At 35.9% G+C, this 20,418-nt stretch overlaps 1 non-coding gene across 1 annotated transcript; it reads left to right on the top strand.

Moving 5' to 3' along the window:
* The first annotated feature begins 9,280 nt into the window (after positions 1-9,280).
* Positions 9,281-9,383, top strand: LOC149222828 (U6 spliceosomal RNA). Its single transcript, XR_016249775.1, has one exon. It is a non-coding gene; the product is annotated as a U6 spliceosomal RNA (small nuclear RNA).
* The last annotated feature ends 11,035 nt before the right edge of the window (positions 9,384-20,418 follow it).

The raw sequence follows: 20,418 nt of genomic DNA, 5'->3' as shown, positions 1-20,418 counted from the left end.
GATTCAATGAAAATTTTCTTAGATTTGACCTCACATTTTTTATACTTTGTCTTAGCAGGAGTCGATGCATTTGAAGGAGGCTCCACCACTTTTCCCTGCACATAGTCCATTGGATCATGCTCTTCTAAATTCAAGTCCAAAGTCATTTTCCATGCATGATAGTCATATTTGTCATTGATCTTGTCCTTGGTCTTGAAGTAGGATGTAGAAGCCATGGAGACTTGTCCAACAGATCTCTCTTAGTGATTTATTTTATCTCTCTTGCTTGGGCTTTGTCTTCACCTGGGCTTTGATACCATGTTAATTTTAGATAACAATGTTATGTTCTATGTTTATTACAATTACTTCAATTTCCTTTTATCATCCCAATGAAAAAATTCAATTTAATTTATAATAGAAATCACATTAACCATAAATCACATTGACAGCAACTGTAGATAGAACATGAAATATAAAATGCAGAAGACAAGCTAAGAAAAGAGAACACTAGCTTTGGTGAATGCTAGGTAAAAAACCCCAAGATGGGGAAAACCCTTTGATCAATTATTCTTATTACTATATCGAATTTGTAGCACACAGAAAGTATACCAAAGTCAAAATTGAATTGCAAATCATTGTCAAAACAACCCTGTCAAATCTGTAGTCAACAACAGTCAAATTGTGCCCTAACTAGAAATTCAACGCTGGTCAACACGGTAGTAAACAGTCCTCTATGTAGCTCAGTCAAACCTAGTCAAACTCAGCCTTCTTTGTCGATTAAGGTAAACCTAAATAGTCAATAAAACAATGGTCAAAATTGGTCAAACTCTATGGTCAACTCTATGATCAAGCCTGTGAACAACCCTGCCATTGGTTTACAATCAAAGTCATCATATTGCCTTGATTCTTATGGCAGTAAATACGGCCTACCAAAAACCAAATTTTGACCCAAAAATCGCAATAAAATGTGGTTAAAATACCCTTGGTCAACACTAGTCAAAACTGCAACAAACTCTAAAATTTTGGCCCCGTAATTTGTCCTTCTGCTACCACACGTGTGAGGAAAAGAGATGCCCAATAAGTTGTATGAACAAATCAGATGAGGAGAGAGAAGAATGTGTGAGTTGATGAGGTGCCAAATGAGGTTGGAGGTCTCTCTTATTTATACAAATCATTGAGGGTGAAGTGACATGTCTCTTGGGCTTTATGAGCCTACATGATGATGTGGTCGACCTTGAAAATTTGCACGTGTGGGCATAAATTCAAAAACACATTTTTTCTTGTCCAAATTTGATGATCTTGAGGTCAATTTTTGTCCTTTAGAAAAGATTAATTCAATGCAATAATCATCTCCATCAAATGAGTTGTCCAAAGTGGAAGTTGGCCCTAGTTTCTAATTCTAACACTTGTTCAGTTGATTACTCCACAAAATGTTATCATTGTCAAAAGCATGTTTGTTTGTGGATCTTTTTGTATCTTCTCCACTTGAAAGTTTGTTTTAGGCAAAACTTTTATTGTTTTTCAGTGTTCATGGTGACATGTTTCTTACAGACATGTCCTAAATGTACCACATGATTGGTCGATGAACTTGTGTTTTGATTCCCTCTATTTAGGTTAAGATTTTCAGATCCACAAATGGTTTATATCATTTATGATGAATACAATGCATTTTTGAGTCACCGTCAAACCAATTCCTCTTGATTTTTGAAACTTTTTTAGTTACCAATAGTAATAGGCTTATTTTGGATTTCTTTTATTTTCTGGATTATCTTGCATTATCTTTATATGCATGTTCAACATGAAAGTTAAGAAAGTATATGACAATCCAGCACATGACAGACTGCATACTTATGTAGGAGTTTTTGGGTGCTTATGCTTTGGTCAACATATTTCTCTTGACCATGTTCTACTATTTATCAACACATTATAGTTTTGGTGACCTTCTTTTTATGTTATTTTATCATATACCCCCTTTATGTCAATATTCATTAGATCAAAGGGTATTTAAGAGGTGCCTCATAATAACTTGTCTTGCCTTTTGTGCACCTCACCATGCCCCACTTTTTTGCGACAGGTGAAATTGTGTTAATATCGTGAGACTAATTATATGTCAAAGTCAGTTGGTTGTCCTAATTTGATGATTTTTATCTTTTCCAGACCCCTTATGTGAAACTGATATTATTAGATCAATAAATTTTTGGCCAAACAATTGCTCTGAAGTTAATGTTTTTTTTCAAGCTTACAATGCTTCCTTTTTCATGATCATTTTTCTAAGTGACAAATGATTTTGTTGTTAGTGTAATTATTTTTATTTTTTAGTAGATACATTTTTCAACGAAAAATATTTGGAATATTTAATTCCCATATCTTTTCTAATCAGTGAAGTTTCCATAAATCTAGTCGGTGGCTCTTTCTGAACTCTGCGTAACTAAAAAATCGCAGCTAAATTTTGTGCAGTGCTACATTTTGAAGCATTAACCTCCCCTAATATTTAAAAAAAAATCTATGTGAAACTAAAATAGGCATATAAAATGATAAAGTTATACCTTTTTTAGAAGTTGATGCAGTGTATCCCATGTTGGCTAATATATGAAGGTAGGATGTCAATCCTAATGGTAACATTAGGGTCTTCGAATATATTTTTGTCGATATTAAGTGTGTGTGTGTGAAATGAGTGAATAAGAATAAGCTAGAATAAAGAAAAGCTAGTGACATAGAATATAAAAGGTCATAGATATTGCAAGGTTACCAATGATACCAAGAGTGAAATTATGTTATAAATGAAGGTCATGAATGTAGTTTGTGAGTTATATATTCCTCATTTTACATGATCTCTTCAATCTATCATTTTTGTGCAATGTTTTGATGTTTTGCTCCATTTTATGGAAACATGGTATTGGAGCAGTTAGTCTTGTGTATAATGTTTGATTTGCAAGTGAAATCTAGTTTTCTTGGTAAATGGTTTTGTTCTATTTGTACTCAAAAAATAGAGTGTTGTTAGCATTGGTATGATATCCTTTGCTATGGATTAGGTTTTTTTCTCTCTATTGTATTATATTTCCTTTATTTATGGATGCTTGCATTTTGAAACATTTGTCATCTGATTACCAGTTAAATTCAAATTCATATTGACCATACATTGTTATGACAGGCAGATTTTAATTTATGTTCAGAATATTATAATGATGGGAAGTCTGGCATGGGCATGGTTTCAACAAATTTTATCCTCTTGGAACCTATGACTGAGAGAACAGGTGCTAATGATGGTAGTTTGGTAGACCAAGAGACATTACTTCTACTTGTGGGTCTAGAACTTTATGGGGACAATGGGAATGAGATTGAGAAACATGTAGCTACAAAATATAAGGCTCAGCATATCTTACATTTTATTAGGCTTCCAATAGCATATCATCTTTTAGAAGAGAAGGAGACACTTGATATGATCATCCATAGTAGCTTGGAAACATTTTTAGAAGCACAAATTCAATTACGGCTGCCTCTCAAAGCACTTTAGAGAGTCTGGTTGCTAAAAGTCCTAGGAGTAAGGTGCTTTTTGGGGTATCTAAGAATGATGATAATGGGGTATCTAAGAATGATGATAATAAATTAAAACTAGTAGATGAAGGTGAACTTGCTCCAAAAAAGTTGAGAATGATGCAATCAAGGAAATAAAGGTTGTTTTCTAGGACGTTGGTGCCTTATCTAGATCTGAGTAGTCACTATCATTTGCAAAAGTAGGAAACCCTATCATGGAATTGGTAAGCTAGCAAGCATTGTCTTGACTCTTCACATAGATTTATTTCGTGCTAACCCTAATATCTAGAGATTGTGGAAGTTGACATAATTTTTTATTTTTCTTTCTGAAGCATTCTTAATTTACTTAATGAATAAATGTTCAACTACTGGTCTTCTTTGTAGGTGCCATTTCTTGCTACCATGGTTGGCCCTAAAGTAGTTGTAGGTTTAGCTCAAATTTCACTAAAAGCAATATCTAAAGAAGCATCTGCCATTTAACTTGCTGCAAAGCATTACTCTCTGCTTGAGGACCCTCCGATTGATACCAAAGATAACACAAATGAAAGGTAGGGGATATGCTCTCAACAAATAGAAAATTGAACAACTTTTTTTTCTCAGTGATAACCTTTTATCCATGGATGTAAGGAAAAGGGGTTGAAATGGTGGAAAAGTCCTTAACGTTGTTGAAACATCAAATGCACAGAAACTAAAAAATGAAACTCTACCACTGGAGCACAACAAAGGTTATGAAGAGGACACATCTAAGATAGAGAGTGTTTATGTTGTACCTGAAACACTAAAAGGAACAGATATGGTGGAAGCAACATCATCAAGAAAACAACACCAAGTTGGAGAATTTGATTCCAATTTGGCAAAAATGAGTGATGAAGATACAAATACCTCACTAGAACATTTATCATATAGTTTGTAGGTTATTTTTAGATCCTATTGTCTTTCTACTTTTAACATTGTTTTAGGAGATGCTTTAATAATCCCACTTTGTACCGGCACTGGTTGTATTGTCTTAGTCTAGTTGACCTACTTTTGTGGTCATTTGTTTGACATGGTCTTTTTTAACTATGGGTGTTCTCATTTTTTATGATTCTTTCGCATGTAAAGATGATCGTATAGTGAAAATGACAAGAAAATTTCTGAGGATCTAGTTGAGATCGAAGATTCTCATTCTTTAGATAAGTTGAAGGATGAAAATGGTAAGAATTTTCTACAAAATTCAATTGAGACTGACAGTTCTCTAGACAAGATGAATGATGCAAATGGGGGGAAATGTCTATAACATTCAATTGATACAAATGATTCTCTAGAAAAGATGAAGGATGAAAATGAGAAGAAATCTCCTAAGGATTCAATTGAGGTCGAAGATTCTCTTTTAGAAAAGATGAAGCATGATAATGAAAACAAATTTCCTGAAGATTCAGTTGAGATAAAAGATTATAATTCTTTATACAAGGTAAAGTGTGTCACAACTTTTGTTCTCTCTAGAACTACAGTGAAGGTAAAACTTATGGCTAACAAGAAGGAGAAAATACAAAGGCCATTATCCCTAGGTCATGTTGGCTTCACAAAACTATCAACCACTGTAGAATTCTACAATCTGAAAGTGAAGAGTGGATGGTTTGATACAAATTTTGGCCAAATGCTAAAATTGCAAAAAAATGTGCTTCCTAAAGATAATACATTTCCAGATTTCGCATATGATGCAAAAAGGTTGATAAAATCATTAGGATTAAACTATGATATGATACACACATGTCTAAATGATTTCATTTTATATCAAGGAAGTTATGAAAGTATAGATTAATGCCCAACATGTGGAGAATCTCGATGGAAGGTGGATGCTCAATCTCAAAAGGTGTGCAAAGGTGTTCCAATCAAGGTGTTAATATATTTCCCCATATCACCAAGGATAAAAGGAATGTATAGGTATGATTTTGAACACTATAATTTTATTCAAGGTTTCCCCTTCTTGTATTATCTTTACCATTTTTCATAATGTTATTATATGATAATATATTATATAAATGAAAAAAAACTTTTTCATTATAGCTTTGCACACATGTCACAAAAAATTAGGTGGCATCATGAGAATGCAAGAAATGGTGGCCAAATGCACCACCTTGTTGATAACCCAGCATGGAAAACTATTGATGACAAATGGCCTAGTTTTTCTAGCAAACCCCACAATGTACGACTTGCAATGGTAGTTGATGAATTTAATCCTTTTGGAGACTTGAGTAGAATATAAACTGTTTCGCTTGTAGTGTTACTTACATACAACCTTCCACCATGGTTGTGCACAAAAAAGACATTATCCCCCAACCTTGTTTGACTATTCTTTGGGCCTTGATGCCACAGTGTTGGTGTGCATGTATCATAATTTATAACTTAACACATGAAAAATTCTCAACACTAGAAAATGTAACACATTAGGAGACTTCTAAGCCTTTCAAATATTTTTTTCTCCATATTTCTTGACATCAATTCTATTCATAATCTCAAACTGCTTAATGCTCGTATCTTTTCTCTATGTACTTATTAGCTCAACAACCTAGTATGTGGCCTTATACTGATTTCTTACCTTTATTGCTCAAGAAAAATCCAGTTCTAATGCCGAAACTCTCAATAATGTTACGACTCTCTGTAAATTGGGCCATGTGAAAGAAGTGCTGCAAAATTTCATATTATGGACAACCTAGTAGAATGTGGTGCACATGTTTGCCTCTTGCAGACTTGCATATGAAAGAAATCATTTCAGATGGAAAACTAATCCATGCTCCCACCAATGAAAACTAATCCAATTTACATGTTTATGTTTATCCCACCTAGGGTTAGGAGACAATCATCAAACCTATAATTAATGGCTAATAGCTCCAAGAAACGGGGTTAAATCTAGCTAAAGTGAATAACTAAAGATCAAATAAGGTTTTCCTTAACAAATAATGAATTAATATGAGAAAATCAAGAGATATTTCTCTTCAATACTATCACCAATTCATTTAAAGAAAATTTGGAAATACAAAGACAAAGAATAACCATACCTCTTGGACATTTCCTCTCTTGCCATAACCTTGACCACTTCACAAAAGTGTTAGATCCAATTGCTTTCCTTTAGAAAATATGAAACGTTTACTCAAATAAAAGAGGAATGCTAGACAAAAATGGTAGGAAGGCTTTACTTTATTCTCCAACAAGGTAAAATGAGTGGGACTACCTCTTTTATAGGAGAAGAGACACCTAAAACCCATATTATAATACAATGTTCTTTGATATACCATGTGCTCAAACAAATGGTCTTCTAACCAACTCTTAACTTCCTACTACCATACATGTGAGGTATACTCCTTCAAATTATTCGCTTGTGAGGGTTTGATTTGGTCAAATAAGTGGAGTGCTCAACTATAGTGGTCAACAGTCCCTAGGCATGAGGGTCAATAAAAAGCATCAAACCACCATAAACCTCATAAATACACACTAATCCAATCACACATGGGAGATAATATAGAGATGCATACCCTATTTTAGAAGGACCTAGATTTAATGTTTGTTGACTTGGTAAAAAAATTCATATAACTCATAGAAGCATCTAGACACTTTTATTTTAAAAGAGAGTGGAGCCTAGTAGTGTTCACATGTGTATGTGAAACATTAGCTCAACAATACATTAATAAGGCCCCAAGTATGAAAATAAATTGAATAAAGGGGGATGTCCCTCACAAATGCTAGATAAATGGAGTACAATATCATGACACTCTATGTGATGTCAAATGCTAATGTGGCGCCAATGTCACAAATCTCAAAGTAGTGTACATGGATCCCAAGGCATAATGCATGACCTCTAATGTGTACGCCCAACCTATGATGATGATTACTCCAAGTTTTTAGGCACCAAAACATAGATGATCCCATTTAAAAATAATAATCTAAGCTAATTTTACCAAATTATCAAAGTAAACCATGGTGATAGAACTTTTAGCATGATTATTTCATTTGTCGTTACAAAGATTAATTTTACAGGTCCTAAATGCACTTTCAAGGTTGAACTGAGGGCATTATGATTCGGTGCTTGTCATTTGTATGAATGGAAATATTGTTCATATTGGTGTTTAGTTGGTAATGCTTTTGTTTTATGGCCTTGAAATGATGTGATGCTATTTGTTGACCTTTGTCACCATGTATTGTTGATTGCATTGGTCTTGGTTGTGAGTTTTGTCATGTTGATTTAACATAAAGGTTATTGTTAATATTCACTCAAAGGGAAGTTAACCATGGTTTAGGGACTATAAAACAAGTCATGCTTTTGAATGGAAAATTGTTTACTGATAATTCCAATTGTTGTTGATATTTTAGGCATTCGAACAATATGGAGAGATTGAAGAAGGTTTTGTTATCATTAACAAGGAAACTGGAAAGTCAGAGGGATTTGAATTTATAACATTTAAGCATAGGCATTCTGCTCATAGGGCTTTGCAAGAACCTAGCAAAACTATTGATGTATGTGTCGGTCTTGGTTCCAGATATTTGCACATTTTTACTTGTTTGTACAGATAATTTTTAATGTTGTGTCTACTTTGGAGTCTGTGTGACTGTGTTTGTCATAGATATGAGAGTCATGTTGTAACATGTTTATTAGTGTTACCCAAATGCATGCACAAGAAGTTGATTTTAACTTTCATGTATGGCAAGAAATTTTAGTTGATGTAACACCCACCATTGTTCTATCTAGATGCAATGTGATATGCTTTCTAGTACAAAGCTAAGATTATTGGAAACTGAGTATTAATATTTGAAATTTAGAATATAAAAATTAATGAGTTTTTATCCTATGGAATGTCATTTAAATTGTTCCATACCATAAGATGCTTTGTAGAACAAGCATAATATTTTTAAAACCAGCCAATAATTTTGAAAGAGGTTTCTATTTTTGTTAGTTGTGTGTCATTGTGTTGGCAATTTGACTGGATGCTGCTTCGCTCAGACTTTAATAATATTTTTGTAATGTAGGGTGATGACTCTGCAGCGTTGAATTACTATATGTAATCTAGCACCAATCCAACACAAACTATCGATCAGTCCCAGACAAAGCTTTACATTGGTGGCTTTTCATGTCAATTTTTTCTATAATATGGAGATAGAGAGGTTTTTTTTTCCATATAACAATAATACAAACAAATCCAGGTAATCTAGTTTTTGGCTAAAACTGAAATTATCAAGTGGAAACTTTAGTTTCTTGTAATTCTTCCATCAAAAAGTTTTATAGATATACTATATTTAGTTTGGCAATATTGTTTTATATTTCTGGTCCGAAACAATTTTTTCAAACTGGGGTTTTGCATTTGTGTCATTTAAGTCTATTCGAGATTACATAATTCTGAATCTTACGTTTTTTATTTGAAATTTCGTGATTCCGGTTTCTCGTTTCTCGGAAATACAAAATTCCGAATTTTTCCTTCTTTACTTGGAATTACAAAATTACAAATTCTCCTTTCAATGTTTGGAATTATGAAATTCAAAAATTACCTTTCCAGTTTCGAACTACATAATTTTGAACTATGTCCTTTTTATTCGGAACAACAACATTTCAAACTCTCCCTCCTCCATTCAGAATTACGAAATTCCGAATTTCACCTCCTTTGTTCTGAATTACGCTTCTCTGATTCCAAATTTATTATTCTAAATGGTTCTTGGTAAATTTATTATTCTAAATGATCCTCTAATTGGAATAACCTCTTCTTAATGAGATTTACCAATCTTCTAAGTTTTCCTCTCGGTTTTTTAGGAGACATCCGATAAAATTGGAACGATATAGAGAAGATTAGCATGGCCCCTGCGCAAGGATGACACGCACAAATCGAGAAATGGTCCAAATTTTTTTTCTCTTATTTTTCCTCTCGGTCTCTAGGTTTTCCAGCAGCTGTAGATTGGACTCGATCCTCCAACTTGATATGACTAGATTCCTTTTTATCAATGGTTGATGTGCACAATGATGATAATTAATTCCACTCCAATTCTGCTTAACAACATCAAAATCCATTATACAATTTTTTAATTATAAAACAACAAATTACCTTACCGTAGTGACAGAAAATTCTTGAAATTCTCTGAGGTTACAACAATAGTTTCAACTTTATCCCCAAAAGTCTCAATGCTTGAGCTCTTCTCTAATACCAGGATGAGTTGTATTTGGTTCCTTCTTAATATCTTCCAGGGAAAATGGCACTTGTATGCCTCAATTTTCATTGTCAATGTGATGCAAAGCTCTTATAATCTCTAATGCCAAACAATGGCATACCCACTAGACCACCATGTTCCCACCATCAAGCCACCCTTACTCAAGAAATTCTCACACTCAATTTTGGACAGCCATGGTTCTTTTACCATAACGTTGTGAAATTCAAACCCAAATAATTGTAATCACCTGACCAGTAGTTCTAGCTCAGCTCTGATATGTGATGAGGCGTTGAGACCAACCTCCTCGTCGAATGATAATGTCTAGTAGAAAATGTTTTACAGCTAGTAACGGGATAAAATATGTAGTCCCAAATGCTTACAACCTAGGTTACTCTTAGCTCAACACCCGCTAAAATAATCAAATGTACATGGGACATTTGGTTTTTTGATAAGGTTTGAGTAAGTTTATCCACTTTTGTAGAATCTTCGCGCTTGCTAATCATCAATTCTATATCTGGTTTATGGGTTGTTAGATAGGTTTGATATTGATCTCTCCCAAATTAGTCTAACTAATTACTGATTCGCCATTATATATATAAACATGTACACATCTTATATGCAAAAGGATCCATGATCCATTTGAAAAAGGTGCTCAAGTACCATCCATTTCTCAAGTTCTAATACGGATACCTAAGATAATTTGCCCAAAAATCTCTCCATTTAGGTAAAAAAAGACCAACTAGCAAATGCAAGATATATGGGAGAAAATGCTAAATCAATAACTTTATAAATATAAAACATTATAAAAATTATGTTAATAGGCATGTTTATTGTGGAATGGATTTTCTAATTTTAATTTCATTATTAATACTTATTAGGTAGATGGTATAAAGATTTTTCTGGAAAAATTTTAGTAGTAATAACAAGTTAAAAAGTTGAATTTATCTTCAAAGTAATTATGTATTTTTTTGTTTTTTTAGTTAAATTTACTAATTAAAAAAAGGTTTATAAACTAGTTACATATAAAATGAGTTATGGTTTTTTAGGCATGTGGTATTAATAAATCATAGTATTGGTCCATGATATTGTAGGAAAGCTGGCTTAAAAATATATATCCATAATAATGTAAACTTCAATTTCCATAATTAAAAATCTTGATATATATATATATATATATATATATATATATATATATATATATATATATATATATATATATATATATATAGATATAGATATAGATATATATGAGTCATTCGTTATTTCCTTAATTAATAATAATCATAATAATAGTTTAGATAATTTTTATGATTCGTTGATATATTATGAAATAAATATTTTGATGTTTATAATAATTAATGCCTATCTTATTATTGGCTAATTAATTTATATCACTGCACTAATTTTATCTATATTGAAATTCTTGTCATAATTTATAACAATATTTGAATCCTTAGTAATGGTGAAACCTTATGACATAAATCGTCAGGGAAAAATATCAATTATTTTTCAGTGACCATATCAATTCAGTGAATGGAATAGTTGGTTGATTTGGTTGGTTCAACGAAAGAAAATTGAAAAAACAATATAAGGAAATATTGTTTGTTGTTATGTCCATTGCAACTACCATAACATTATCTGCTATGGCGCCTGCACCGTCAATGCTCTCACCACCCATTTTGTAGCCAACTCTTCCAACTAGGCTCGAACACTTTCCAAACCAATGTTTCCCCATTGTATCATGAGAGGGTGTGTCAAGCCCATGAGTCAGTGGTTGGCGTGCGACGAGTTGGGTGGGCGCGCTCTCGATTATGTGCGACGAGTCGACAGTGCGACGAGCCAGTGAGCGAGCAAGTTGGTTGTGACAATGGGACGAGTTGGTGAAGTGCGATGAGCTAGGGCGATCGGTTAAAGGCGCCTGAGGCACGAGCGTGACGAGCCAACAAAGGTTTAAAAACCAAAATTTGGTTAAGTGTGCGAACTTGGCGAAGGTGAACTTATATCTTGTGTGTGGATCCGGTGGGGCAGCAACATGGGCGAGCCGACGTTAAGTTGGGGTGCAGATGGCTAAATGGGCAGGTCGGCCTCAGCAGGCCAACCCATGAAATATTTGTGTGGAAGCATATATATGGGCGAACACATGGAGAGGAAAGGCATGAAGTTAAAAGTTCACAAGTGAGTGCAAGCTCAAGGAGAAGGGCAAGCTAAAAGAAGGTGGACGAATAAGGTAAAGGCGAGGTGCAAACGGTTCTTGGCCGCAGCACCAAGCCGAAGAAAAAACAGAACACGAAGGTTCAGCGGGCGACCCTACCCAGGCGAGCTGTGGTGGGCGAACCGCCCAGGGCGTCGCTGCACAATGGTTGAGCTAGGCCGAAGGACTATTCTGAATGATTTTTCGAACGATTGTTCTGAACAATTTTTCGAACGATTGTTCTGAACGATTTTCCAAATGACTGTTCTGAACGATTTTCTGAACAACTGTTCTGAACGATTTTCTAAATGACTATTCTGAACGATTTTCCGAACGACTTTTGAACGGATGGCCGAATGACTTCTAACAAAGGTTGAACGAAGTGCGGCTGAACGAGTTTTGAATGCGGGCTGAACGAGTTTTGAACGCGGGCTGAACGAAGTGCGATTGAACGGGTTTTGAACGAACGCTGAACGAAGTGCGCCGAACAAAATCCTGAACGGGTTCTTGAACGAAATCCTAAACGGGTTCTTGAATGGATTTCTAAATGGGTTCTTGAACGGGTTCGTGAATGAGTTTTGTTGAACGTGCGATGGGTAGTAGAACCGGTGGGCATTCCAAATGGTGGTTCGGGCAAGGCTGCACGGTGCAGGCCGAGTTGTACATTTTGAAAGAAATTGCTGAAGAGAAGTTGGGGTTCTCTCACAAAGAATGTAATTGTATTTTATGAAAGATTGTTATTATCATTGTGGGTAGACTCATATTTAGGGAGTTTCCCATCCCGTTAATTATCTGTTGTGCATATGTGTAAATGGTAATAATGATTAAAGATGACTAATTGAATTTTTTCGCTGTGTATATGAATGTAATACTGAGAAAGTGAAAAAAAAACTAAGTATGGAATGTTAGGCATAGTCCACACTTGTAATTATTGTTAAAAGGAAAATGGGTGGTAGTGTCGCGCCCCCCTTCGTGCGGTTGAAAGACTACCACCAAGGTAAGGGCATGATAGTTGGTATCAGAGGTACTGAATACCAGATGAGAAGTGTTACACTTCGTGACAGGTTTAGTAGGGATGATGCTTCGTGCTTGGGCCAAGCTGAATGACAAGACATGGCAGGTTTAGAAGAATTCCAAGGGAGGCTCTTGCTGACCTTATACAAGTTGAAGCGGATGAAAGAAGAGAACCCACGGATTCGAGATGAACTTGAAGTCTTGGAAAGGAATGTTGAAGACGAATTTTTGTGACTTGGTTGGGAAATGGAGCAATATATAGCTGCGGATTGCGATGACGAAGAAGAGGAAGCTATGATGTATGAGGATGTAGCAGACATGACAACGATGGAGGAGGAAATTGAAATTGATCAAGTTGGACTAGGATCATGCAGTTTGCAGACATTGGTGGATGAGGACACTCACATGGAGGAGCCTCATGGTGAAGTAAGTATTCCTATTGTTACTTGTGTTTCATTGGAGCTTTTGGAGGATGGGCCATATGCAGGGAAGGGAAAAATCAGTTTTTCGATGCAGTGGAAGATCTTACCATGGATTTCTACGATGAGACCTTGTATGGAGAAGCAAGGACCATTGACTGTTGCAGAGCTTGTTGGGGTTGTTTGTGACCTTATGGCAGAAGGTGTAGATGCTTGTGACAAGGGAGAAACATGATGATCACTGCGGAGAATGGGTCATGCTTCAGCCATATGGAGAAATTGGCTAAGTGCCCGGCATGACTCATGGGCTGATTAGAGAAGGGCACACACTTGAGGTTTGATGATACTTGGGTGGACTTCTAATGGCTGAGACCAAGAGGAAGTCTTGGTAGAACCTTTAGTGGGGGAGCTATGGTGGAAGGGACCTATATGACTTGATGACGTATATGGTTTGGGTGACTGTGGGCACTAGACTGGGTTGAGACTTGGATGAAGATGACTGACGTTGTGATGGGTCTACTTAGATGGACAACATGGGCAACTTGAGTCATGGACATCGAGTTGGAGAGATGGAGCATGGCAGTCTTATGCAGGGACATTATGCAGGTGCACTTGTAGAGATGTCACTTATGGGCATCCAATGAGGAGTGCCAAGGCAGGATGTTGTGCAGGTGGATTTGTTGATGTGACATGGAGACTTTTACTTATGAGCCGATGGGGATGTTGTGCACTTGGGTACAACAAGGCCATGGACTTGGTGGAGTTATGAGCAGACTATGGAGTATTGCTACTACATGGGGAGCTGAGGCATCTTGCAGAGACCTTTGGGGCCGAGACATGTATGTTTGCTAGGATTTTGGTTGGAGATGACTCATGGAGCTCATGATGACATGAGGTTGTGACTTTTGGGGACTTCATATTATGGTGGTCTTGGAGGATATTATTCATTGAGGAGCTGAGCTCAGGGACATTGATGCAGTATGGGACACATACTTTTGAGTACATTTATGGAGTGTGCTTGAGAGAGTGACTTGATGTGGAGGATCGATATGAGACACTTTGGAGTGATGGAGTTACATCGATGATGATGCCTTGGTGGCAACACTTGGGCATGGGTTGAGCCGAGACTTAACCACTTTTGAGACATGGGAGCTTATTGGTCTATGAGCATGGGCAGCACATGGATGATGAGATAGGTGTATATTTGTTTCTTTGGTAGACTTGAGGGATGGCACATTAGAGATATGATGGAGGTTGCTTCATGAACTTGGATGTGGCACATTGAGAGTCGGTTTGATGAGAGGATCTCTTCATTTTGAGGATATGGATCATACACATATATGGTGATGATGTTGGGATACATGCGGCTGATTTGCAGCACATTGACACCAACATCATGGACAACATGTTGCAAATGAGATGGAGATTACTTCGTGGACCTGGGCATGGCTTACTTACATTTTGATGGAGATGGAGATGGATTCTTGATCGAGTTGATGTTGTGGCAGGATGCTGAGAGAAACAACTGATGATGGCATGAGGAGGTGCATTTTCATGATTTGAGTGTGATAGTTGGACTTATCACCCAACTAGTTCGAGTCATGGAGGTTAGCAATAACTGAGATGTGTTAGAATTGAGTAGGAGTATCAAGGCAACAGTTCACACGATGACGATACATGATAGAGTCAACACAATATATGTTGCAGTGAGCATGTAGCTTGAGTTGGAAGGACCATCCTTCCACGGTGGAGCAGTATGTGGGGATTGTGATGGAGGTGGTTGATGATCATGGATTGAGGAGACTTTCTGATTCATGGAGACATGAGCCTTTATGGTTTGTGCGATGGCAGAGCGGAGGTGGGTAGAATGGACATTTTTGGATGTTGGAGCTAGAAACACTTTGCGATGTCGTATGATGGTGTTGTCAAGGACAACAACCATTTAGAGTGGGAGAGCATGTCAAGCCCACGAGTCGGCAATTGGCGTTCGACGAGTTGGGTGGGTGTGCTCCCGGTTATATGCGACGAGCCGGGCATGCGACGAGTCGATGGTGCGACAAGCCGATGAGTGGGAGAGTCGATTGCGATGATGAGATGAGTTAGTGAAGTGCGACGAGCTAGGGCGGTCAGTTAAAGGCTCCCAGGGCACGAACGTGACGAGCCAATGAAGGTTGAAAAACCAAAATTTGGCTAAGTGTGCGAACTTGGTGAAGGCGAACTTATATTGTCTGTGTGGACCCAGCGAGGCAGTGACATGGGTGATCCAACATTAAGTTGGGGTGTGGATGGCTAAATTCGCAGGTCGTCCTCGGCAAGCCGACCCATGAAATATTCGTGCAAAAGCGTATATATGGGCGAACACATGGAGAGGAAAGGCATGAAGTTAAAAGTTCACAAGTGGTTGCGATCTCAAGGAGAAGGATGAGCTAAAAGAAGGTGGACAAATAAGGTAAATGTGAGGTGCAGACGGTTCTTAGCTGCAGCACCAAGTTGGGGAAAAATAAGAACACGAAGGTTTGGCGGGTGAACCGCCCAGGGCGTCGCTGCATGATGGGCGAGCTGAGCCGAACAACTGTTCTGAACGATTTTTTGAATGCCTGTTTTGAATGATTTTCCAAACGATTGTTCTAAACAATTTTCCGAACAACTGTTTTGAACGATTTTCCGAATGACTTCTGAATAGGTGGTCGAACGATTTCTTAACAGAGGCTGAATGAACTGTGGCTGAACGAGTTATGAATGCATGCTGAATGAAGTGTGGCTGAACAAGTTCTGAACGAAGGTTGAACGAAGTGCACCGAACGAAACCCTAAACGGGTTCTCGAACGAAATCCTGAACGAGTTCTTGAACGAATTTTTGAACGGGTTCCTAAACGAACTCCTAAACGAGTTCGTGAATGAGTTTTGCTGAACGTGCGATGGGCGATAGAACTAGTGGGAATTCCGAACGATGATTCGGGTAAGGCTGCATAGTGCAAGTTGAGTTGTACATTTTGAAAGAAATTGTTGAAGAGAAGTTGGGGTTCTCTCACAAAGACTATAATTGTATTTTATGAAAGATTGTTATTATCATTGTGGGCAGACTCATATTCAGGGAGTTGCCCCTCTCGTTAATTATCCATTGTGCATATGTGTAAATGGTAATAATAATGAAATATGAATAATTGAATGTTTTTGTTGTGTATATGAATGTAATACTTAGAACATGAAAAAAACTAAGTATGGAATGTTAGGTGTAGTCCACACTTGTAAGTATTGTTAAAAAGAAAATGGGTGGTGGTGCCACACCCCGCTTCGTGCAGTTGAAAGATTACAGCCAAGGTAGGGGCGTGACAGGGTGCATGCTTCCAAAGCACAAGAAAAATTTACTACGTCACCCCCTTTTTCTCGAGAAAATAAAACTAAAAAACTTCCAACCCAAACCCGTTTTTTCCAGTACAAATATTTTTGGAGCTCTCTAATTTTCTAACAAACTTTCCTCTAGTTGCTAAATCCAATGATATTGGAAGGTAGAGTTTCCATTCATTCAAAATTTTAATTTTTAAAGATATAGATGGATGGATGTCTTTGGAACCCTGTATCTTTTTTATTTTTCGGTTGAATTCTTATCATATTTGTGGAAGGAAAGATAGTTCATTTGATACAACATTAAATTATTCTAAGCTTTTCATGATCCACTTAAAGTTCTTGTACCTTGTTACAGAGGGGACAAGATGTGACTTGTTCCTTGCATCAAGATGATGTATTATGCATTTCCTATAACTGTTTATGCTTTACACCTACAACCATTTTTTCCATTTTGGTTTTGTTCATAGGTTCCCTTGCATTTTTGTTAGAGATATCTATGAGACATGTGTATTATAGGTTCTGATCTTTCAACTTGCAAAGGATATAGACATGTAGTTAAAATATAGTCCTTTACTAAATAACATGTCGTCCCCCTTCTTTTACAGTTTTGTTAGCAATCATATATGTTTTAACTATGGTTATGCTTTTTCCAGCAATAATTACAAGCACTTATGAAAACCCTGAATACAACAAAACCTCACTATATGAGATGTGTAAATCCATATATTGTCCTTAAGCCAAGGATTTTTTGGAATTTCAATGTCTTGCAGTAGCTACGTTGTGGTTGTGGTGTAAGTAGATTTTGGCACTTATTGCTTCAGTTTAAGTTGAAATACATGTTATACATTAAAGGAAGGCATATTAATGAGCAACATCTATTGTGTGTAAACAATTAGTACTGACATTGTCTGCATTTTCATATTCTAGGGTATCCTAGAGACAATTAGGATTAGTCTTGTAGGATATCCCACTAAACAAACATTTGACGAATTCCTAGATCATTTGGCATGCTTGCCCAGACATTTTGGAGGGATAGGTTTTTGCATGTCATGATGCTACCAAGTTAACAATGAAGTTCCCACTCATAAAGTTCAATGATGCATTTTAAAAATGACAGAGGAAACATTTTAGGCTTCACTCTTTATAGTTATAACTTGTTTAATTGGCTGCAACTGTGATGAAAGAACTCCATGTGACAACATTTGTGAAAAAATTGGTCTCAAAGGCTATCAAGTTTGTACAAGGAATTTGCTAAGATGAGTTCAAATACAATTTGACTTATTTTAGCTTCTATGTTGAAGTAATTTGTCTAATAAAATAAAATAAATTTTCAGATAGGGAAAACAAAGGTTTTCTTAGGAGTTGGACATATGGTTGAATTAGATGCTCGAAGAATTGCAATATAGGAACAGGTCGCGAGACTCATCCAACACCAAGTTTGCATACATCTGGCTCAGAGAGAATTTGTTTCCATGTGCAAGGATGTAGTTCATTTCCAAGCTTTATGGAGAAGTATTTTGTTCTTTTCTATTTCAAAACATTTGATCTTTATGCTCTACCATTTGAAATGGGTTTCTTGTTCCTTTTTTCCAATATCTATGTTTATTTTTTATTTTGTTTTATCTATCTTTAATTATAAATCTCTTCATGAATCAATAGAAGCTCATTTTTTCTCATTCATTAGCTTTTTTAGGCAAGCTTTCACAGAAGTTTTATGAACACATGAAGAGGGAGGATGTTGCAATACAAATACAAAAGCATATCCATGGGAATCAAGCTAGGAGAACCTATTTTCAACTTCGGTTGTCAGCTATTGTTTCCTAAATAGGATTTCAAGCAACGACTGTTCATAATGAATATCGATTTTGATGGAAAAGTAAAGCTGCAAACATTATTCTGGTATGTCATTCTCTTCTAGTAGTTAGATGCTAACAATTGTTAATTGATGATTTCTATTGGAAAATGTAAATACAATTCATTTTATTTGAGAAAGCAATACAACCTACATTAATATAAAAAGAAAATTATGTCTCTCTATTCGCATGAAAGAGAGCCTCTAGTGTATTCAAAAGCTTGAGCTTTTTGAATTCCTATTTTTGTTACTTGTTAGCTTTGACTATACAAATAGTTTGTGTGGGTATTTTTTCAAAAGGGGTTCAATGTAACAAGAATAGAGTTGGAGGAATGGTGATATTACAAAATGTTAGAGAGGTTGTCTTTCTTTCTTATTGCTCGGACTTAATTGTTGGATAACTGAATGATTAGTGTCTTTTTCAGGCTAAATGGCACACACACAAAGCTCACGAGTCTTACAAGAATAAGAAGCAAGAAACGTTGGATTGATTTATAGTGTGCCTAAAGATTTAGGGTTGCAAGAAAGAATCTTAAAAAAATTAAGATGGTGATCTTCTTATCACATCCTTCGCTATCTTGTCTCTTTTAGAAAATTATATTGGAAGATTTCATCCTGTTTTGAATATTCAGACCTAAATATTATTATTTTAAACACATGCTTCAATTACTATCATAGACATCTTCTTTTTTATTGTATATTAGTGTTTGTTATTTGATAAGAAGAGAAGTTGAATTGTCAATTGATTTGGTATTAAGGTCCTCTTTTTCTCAATTCATCCACACTCTTCCATGCTTGGGACAATTTCCTTTCACATTCTTCTACAATAAATCAAGGTAACAACCATTTTATTTTAACTAAGAGATTCTCTTCTTCCAGAATTCTAGGAAAACTAGGGTGTTAAAGGAAGCAAGGGACAAATTGGAGAAACGTGTTGAAGACCTGACATGGTGACTAGAGTTAGAAAAGCACATGAGGGTAATATTTATTCTTTGTTTTTGTTAGATTTTCTTGCTAGATTTCTCAAAATTTGACAAGACAGTTATTTGGGTCATGTTGAGAAGTTTTTTTTTAGGCTTAGATGTATGTATTATGTAGTACTCTTCATCCCGAGTTTTATTTCTTTCCAGGGATGTTGTGTGAAATAAAATTTATGAATTAAATGAAACTGGCATCCCTTGTGCCGAAGTCACTTACCATAGTTTATCACATGCCCCTAGTAGCCTGATAATTTATAGACTTCCCCATTATTCTTATATAACAAATTATTGGTTTATATCATAATATGGCATCAGTCATTATTGGCATAGAATTAGGGTGAATATGTTTAACATTTACTACCTTCGCTAATGTGCTTTACTTCAAGTGACAATAATATTTGATGGGTTTGACACTGAACGAATTTGAATCGATCATGCAAATAGATCTTGAAGAAGCCAAAGCGCAAGAGATTGCTAAATTGCAATTGGTTATAGAGAATTTGTAAGCTCAAGCAAAATAATCCAATTCCATGTTGGCAAAAGATCATGAAGTGGAAAAAATAGTTGTTGAACAAACACACGTTGTTGTAAAGGAGGTACCTGTCTTGGATACCGCTAAGGTTGAGAAACTCAAAAATTAAAATGAGGAACTTAAGCCAAGAACATAGCAAAAGGTCAAAATTGCAGGTTTGGTCCTAAGAATAGTGCTTCTTAGATATTATATGGTATTTCAAAGAGAATTTTCAAGTATGAAATTTTCTTTGAATTTAGAAAATTGATAAGAAAATGACCTAACAGATTATATTTTGCAGGCTTTAGTAGAGTCGATCAGGCTGAGATAAAACATTTTGAAGCCCTTAGAGAGAGTGAAGAAAGGCTCAAAATATTAAAAGACCAGAAATATAATATAGATCAACTTCAAGATTCTTTATA

This window comes from Pinus tabuliformis, chromosome Q (assembly GCF_031772625.1).
Source record: "Pinus tabuliformis cultivar Carrire ecotype Pingquan chromosome Q, CPIR1, whole genome shotgun sequence".
NCBI lineage: Eukaryota > Viridiplantae > Streptophyta > Pinopsida > Pinales > Pinaceae > Pinus > Pinus tabuliformis.
This window is presented reverse-complemented; position numbering and strand designations above follow the sequence as displayed.